Source organism: Ips typographus, linkage group LG4 (assembly GCF_016097725.1).
Source record: "Ips typographus isolate SLU linkage group LG4, UJ_Ityp_2.0, whole genome shotgun sequence".
Taxonomy (NCBI): domain Eukaryota; kingdom Metazoa; phylum Arthropoda; class Insecta; order Coleoptera; family Curculionidae; genus Ips; species Ips typographus.
In genome coordinates, this window is record NC_138425.1 from 10924178 (window position 1) to 10931710 (window position 7533).

Genomic DNA, 7533 nt, shown 5'->3' on the forward strand with positions numbered 1-7533 from the left:
GATATTTTGCCACCCTGAAATGGCTTGCATTAAACTAAAATATTAATAAAAACCTTATAGTCATGTCGTGTTCTTGGATACGTTTTTTTATTAAGTGATATAAAATTCTACAACCAAATCATGACTGGTGGTTGAAGTAACATTACAGAAAAAATGCCGCTAGAATATTGCATGAGGAAATGAAAAATTAAACAGAACAGCGACCGACTACTTCGGCATTATACAACAATACAACGTACGCCGCATATGGTTTAACAAAAATTCTATATAATTTACTCATTTTTTTCCTGTACAATGCACAGCAAATGATAGGATTAAGCCTTAATATTAATAATTAAAATGAAACAAGTAGGATGCACATGTGTTCTGTTCACATAGGTTAGGCTTACAGGGACAAACCTCCGGAAAAATTGTTCAATTATTTTGTTCTGGTAATTGTTGAAATCATTGTAGCAAATCCGATTTCAATGAACATCGTTACCTCAAAAGAGTGCTTCTACAAGGTTAGAACTTTAAAATTGTCAATAATGAGAGTTCAGTATAGACGTTCCCTAAAATAAACGTTTTCCCATAGACCCTTTGACGATTCGGAATAAATTTTCCATTCATCGGTTCCCAAATAGACCGCTGATGTTGCTGTTAAATGTTCACTGAATTGGAGTCAATGCGGTGTGATGTTCCCTCTGGATTGTGCCTATATTTCTATTCGGATGACTTCGAATAGCTACCCCAGCTAATTGACGTTTCTCACCCTCGAAATGAGACGTTTAGAAGGTTTTATTGACATTTCTTTTTTATTCGGACCGTAAAAAGGTCAACTGACTTGTGTCTGATTTTTTTTACGCGACATGATAATAGAAATGTTTTGCTGAATCATTCGGTTTTAGTTGAATGACAGCTCGACAATTAAAACTGTTAAAATTAATGACAATTTGGCTCAATCACCGTGATGAGTAGTTGAAAATTGAAATATTGAAAAATAGTGTAATACCTCTTTCATCATAACTCTACAGTAAAACACCTGATTTTCATAATTCAGTAATATGTACTGCGAGATTGATTTGTGAACTAGAACATATTCAGTAAGGTTATTTGTTGTAAAATGTATTGTTAACAACCGAGAAAAGATTGCAAATCCGTTTTCTATGTAATCAGGTATAAATGACTTTGTCATGTATTTAGTTAGTTTAGTAGTTATATTTATTTAGTTAGTTAGTTATATTTAGTTTTATTACAAATTATTTTTACTCTGTTGAAAAACATTCACCAGACTTTTCAAGAATGAATTGTGCTGGCAATTTCCCTAAAATTTTCAAGAAAAGAGAAGAAGAAATTGAAAAAATTACATTTTTTGTCAAAAGTGCAAATTTGGCAAACTTTTATTTTGCTTCATAAGGGTTCCAATGCACAGCAAAGGGTATATACCAAAGAACCTTAAATTAGGTAAAATAAGCGCAAAAAAAGCAGTTTAAAATTTTTCAAAAAAATTTAAAGAATTAACTACATACTTCTTAAGATTCAGTATCTCGGTAAAATGAAGAGCTAGAGAAAGCATAAAAATTCTGTAAAAAAAATAAAATAATGATTGCATATAGGAATTAACAGGTAGCATTAGACGACATGTTAACATCCGAAAAACATTTTGTTACACTGAATAAGGCTAATTTACCTAAATTAGTAGGTAGGTATGTGCAAATTTCAAATTACTTTTATTAAATATCACAAGTTTGCGTGTATATGTACGCATGGAGAGTGGAATTAATGATGTATTAAATAAAATGGTCGCAACGATGTATGAATATGTAATGCTGCAATATAATTACACCGGCTTGGGAACCGCCTCTCGATGGGGATTGGTGGAGTCCCTCAGGTGGGGACCAAGAGCACCTCGCCGATGTCTATACACGCAAACCTGCAGCGCGGTTTCAACGCTTCCGATAAAATTCCTGCTGATTTCAGTGATTCAATACTTTTTGCTTTTATTCCTGGAGGAGAGTCAATAGTTTTTTGACGTATTCAAGAAGTACAAAAACGCCCATAAATATTAAACAAAAATTAATAGCTACAGTGGATGGAAATCTGTCATTTGTTCTTAGCAGTGTAATTTCATACTTTCAACACGTTGACAAAGGCCTCAAAAATCTATTTCAATACATCCTGTATATCTTCAACTTACTCTAATTTACATTGCTATCAAAAAACGATTAAATTGACTTGTTATTGCTACTTTACTGCCACTTTTGGTCTCATATTAGCACTAAAATTTGATGCTGATTAGCGACATTCATATTAGAATCTACCTCTTTTTCTATGATATGGTTTTGGTTAGCTATACATTTCCAAGGTATACAAACTGTGTTTTAAACTTGAAAAAATTGCTTTTAGTTCAGTTGGTAATTGCAAGTGGGAAAAAAAGATCATTATTAAACTTAAGGCCTAAAGTATGAAATCAACAAGCAGCTTTCATGTTGTTTGCTGCCTTCTGGCGTAAATTAAAATAATGATCATTTTCCCCAATCCGCTATTAGAACAATTTTCCACCGTTTTCAACGATCGGACGGTAATCAAATCGACTGATTGAAGGATGCTTTTTATGCAAAATGGCTATGGTCGCTCCCAGATCGTCGGCTACACCCAGTTTAAACATTTCCAATGAAAGGGTAGGCCTTAACGGATATTTTAAAGCATTTTTATGGATTCGTGCACGACGTTTATCTGTATTATAGTCCTCAGTAATCTCCATATGGGATGATGACGGCCATGTTGCGACCAGCAAGCTGCTGGCAATCCAAATTATAGTTATGATATACGAAAGGCATTTGCTGAATGTAACCCCGAGGGCAGCAATTCGATGGCGTAGCTTTTTAAGTAAAATTATCCAAAACCGTTATTTTTACAATTTAATGATAAAATGCAAGCCAGGACAGAATTTCAACATGAGGTTGAAAGACCACCCCAGTATTGTTTAGGTATTGAAATTTTTCTAATGTCTTGGAACGCCCCTTACAGAACGTGGATTGGTTCAGTTTAAAAAAAAATCATTTTTAACTACGTTGTCCTTAAGAATTTCAAGTGGAAACACTTGGAAGATACAAGATATTGTCTAGCTAGATCACGTTGTAACAGGATACTTTTAATGCATTTTAAGGGTCAGATATGTTACTATTTTTGTTATTTATTCAATTAAGCAGACAGTGGCTACGTTTTCTCTAGTCATATTAGGAACTACAGAAGCATCTTCTTTAGCCTATATTCATCCAATCCTCAACATAGTCTTCTTCCAATGACTTCCATCTCGATCTACACAGAAGCATCACTTTTGATCAAATCTTCAGGTTGACCTTCTTCACAAACAATTTTGCCTTTACACGTGACTTAAATGATGCTTCCTTGATCATGCTAAGATGACTGTGCTATAAAGTAAATTCGTACATGACCTAACTTTGAAGATATTCCTAGAGAGCCAGAGAAAGAATGAAAACATTTTTTTTTTTTATATGTGAACTGAATGAGTCTAACGGAAAAAGACAGATGTAAAAACTGTGACCTAGTAGAGCCCCAACCTGAATATTGGTAAAAAAGTTGTTCATACACCCTCATATCCAGCAAGGGCGACACTGAACATTTTACCTCTTTATGGAAGCAACTCCACCCCGTGTCACGTTCGACAAAGTATCCTTTGTGGCCAAATTACAGGCCTGAACCCTGCAATTGGACGCTCCATAGGACCCAGCATCCGGGCCCCCGAAAGGGTTCGCATTGTACGCGCCGGAAGTGCTAGAAAATTGAATTAATACGTAGCAATTACCAAGGATTATTCTTCGTCTTAAGAAGCATTTAGTAGACGGTAGGGGGGCACTTTGACCTACGCGTGTACTATTACCACACCAGGAGATCGCGTGCGCCAATGGACGACGGTTATGGAGGGCTCCATCTGGCTGGCTGGTTCCACAAAAAATTCAATAGGCTGGTTAGTTAAACTGACATTCTGTGTTCGTTACATTATGTGTTATTGGACCAACTAAGTCACAAAATTATAAGAATCTTCAATGAAAATAACAGTACAAGCAAAATTAAACACATTTTGGAAAATACCATTTTATGAAGTACCTCAATGGGCACTTAATCTTAATAATTCAACACGTATACGAAGACCACACACCAGACTGTAAATGCAATAATAAGTATGAAGAGAATTGATTCATGCTCGTGTGAAGCCAGTATTTGTATATGGCATATTGACAGGTTTACTTGCCCACAATTAATTCGAGGGAAGTCCCGTTTGGTAAGTATTTATTCGCCGATTCTTATTTATGAGAACCCAACATGTAAATGGGAGGTAATAGAAATTATATATGGTAATTATCTTAAAACTCGTTTTACCCGATTATTATTGGGTTCAGTTTATTGGTCTTGTTTAGTGTCAACTGGAAAATTGATTGTGCTTGAGAAAAGTACAGGGTGTCTCATTATAAATAACTGTGTACGAAAAAGTGTTGTAGGAATGTATATTCCAATCCTTAAAAAAGCTCATTTTCAGACCTTGAGGGAAATTTGCATCTTATAGTAGTCATCAAATAGTTCATAGTACACCCTGTATAAGTTCGAGAGGTGAAAGAACAAGACGAACATTTTGAGCTTTTTTACAGTCGTTGAAATCCCAAAAATGCTGGAGACAAAAACCAAAAAAGGTCAAAAATGTTCAGATCGATTCTATGCACCCAGTGGACTATGTTGTTTACACTCACTTAGAAGAGGGTATAACTGGTAGAGCGTTAGTTTCAAATTTGACTGTTTTTCTTTTTGTTTTTTGAACACCCTGTATATATTCAATCGTGTTTTGGTTTGCACGAGATGAAAGAGCAGTTCAATACGAACATTTTGAGTGTTTTACAGTCGTTAAAACCTGAAAAATAACGGAGTTACGAAATTTTCAAAATTTGAAAGCAATTTCCAAAAAAAGGTACTTAAATTCGAATAATTCGAAAACGGTTAAAGTTACGAAAATTATGCATAAACAAATTGACTTCCTCCATAGAGTGAATTACGTTTACACCCACATAGAACCAGGTAAACAAGGTCACACCTGGTAGAGCGTTAATTTCAAATTTGCAAGACAAACATTTTGAGCTTTTTGCAGTCGTTGGAATCTCAAAAATACAATAATTTTGACGCAATTTCCAAAAAAAAAAGTAATAAGAGTCTAGGAAATGGTAAGAATTACATCAATTTTGCAAAACCCAAAAATAATCAGAATAACTTTCTACACCCAGTGGATTAAGCTTACACCCATTTAGAACCGTTAAATTTGGTCACAACTGGCAAAGGGTTTCAAATTTGACTGTTTTTTTTTTGTTCCTTATACCCTCTGCATATATTCACGAGGTAAAAGAGCAGTTTAAAACAAACATTGTGAGCTTTTTACAGTCATTAAAACCCCAAAGAATGGCGGAGATACACCAAAATTTTGATGCATTTAAAAAAAAAGTAATAAAAGTCAAATAATTCGGAAACGGTTAGAGTTACGGAAATTTTGCTCAAATCAAAAATAAAAAAAAACTGTCATCTAGTAAAACCATCAGTAAACACCCTGTACTTGCTTTAGGTTTTTTCCTTTTTGTAGGCGTAACTAATCAGCAAATCTGGTCATTTTTAAAAGTTGTCTAAACGCTAATGACTCGAAATGAACGTCAGCAAGCATGTTTTTGACTTTGTAGGAGGTCTTCAAAGTCGTTTGAAATTAGGCACACTTCAAAATATGGGCAAGGCGCCCATGTCGGCCCTTTTGAGTTTCAATAACACTGTTTAGTTTGGTAACTTTCATAAGTAAAACTGTCCGCTCTTTCAAGACCACCAAGACAATTATATGGTTAACGACCTTTTTATAACTTAATCTTTTATAAAACTGAAATCGCGAATAATCCAGGTTTTTTTATGTCTCATAATAATGCACATTGACTTTTCCCTTCGTTTTAAACAGAATGAAAAATATTGCGTGCAACGGGAGCATAACGGCGTATAATTGCAGTTTTAAAAATATTTTTCAAAACTCAACCGGTTATTTGCAAAGTCGACTTCATTATTTAAAATGCAACGTGTTTCTTAGTTAGTATTTTTAGAACGCTATTTCAAAAAAAGTTTAATAGCTTTTAGCTTTGATAAAATGTATTTTTACAAATCCGCTACAATCTCGTGCACTTTATTTGTAAAAATTAGTCAAAACAACAACACTAAGTACGTCATATGTATGTAGAGAATACAAAACGAAACTTCCTGTTAATTTTTTTTCTTTCTTCACAATTTGCAAACGTGACACCTTCTTCCCGCCTTTTTTGCTAACTAGGACGACGTTGACAATAATGACAATCGTACAGCTGGGGGGGCGTAACGGGGACCCGTGCAGGCAACCCAGGGTCGAACAAAGGCCCCATTTCCCGCTACTTTATATCTATAAATGTATTATAAAAATTTAGTTCGGCCCACTCACGTTGGATAAGAATCAGAAAGTATAATACGTCAGCCACGCGTCTATGTTTGCCTAAACAGCCTCCCGCCAAGGGGGCGCGATAATTTTTTTTATACACTCTGTATCTTTGAGTTGTGTGCCAACATATTTTCCTGGCAAGATTTATGTATATTTACTCTCTGTAGTAAATATTGGAAGCATAATTCAATTTTCCCGAGTATCACAAGAAGTTATACGAATTTTTCAAATGTTAGAACAGCTTATTATTACACTCCAGCGTAACTGAATGTTGCTGAATCTCAAATTTGAAACTCCCTGTATAAACATTACACTAATGTACATGATATAGATGTTTAAAAAATGTTGTTTTGTTTAAAATGTGTTTCTTATTTGCTGATTTATGGCCAATTAAGAATATAAAGATTTAGCATATGAGCTGATTTGATTGATTTAACTAGGGGCACTCTACCAGTACTACATTCACCATCTAAGCTAAGTTTCACTTTACCAAAGTATCTTGGTATTTCAACCTGTAAATTTACATGAAAAACATCAGTAAGGTGATTGGGTATTTCAAACATTATAAATTCTGATTTTTACGTTAACAAATATTATATCTTTGCAAAAGTATTTTCCAATAGTTGACCAAATGACCATTGAAGAAGTGAAGAATAACACAGTTCTTTAATTATTTTTATGTATCTTCTCTTCTTCTTCATGTACCATCTCCATGTCGGAGGTTGGTTATTATCATTGCTATTCTTACTTTGAATAGGTTGGAGGACGCCACGCCGAACCATTCTCGTAAATTCCTAAGCCAGTCCTAATTTCCATCTCCTTCCAACGATCTTTCCCTGGATTATGAGTTGCAGAATCTCATACCTTTCACCTTTCATAACCTGTTCGGGATATTGCAGTTTTCTCTTTTTAACTTCATGTAAGATCACCACGCCTTCTCCCGTTCTTCTTAGGACCTCTACGTTTGTAACATGTTCTCTCCAGGGTATTCATAACATCCTAAGGTATGTCCACATTCCATATAGACTATTCCATTTCTTGTCTTCAAC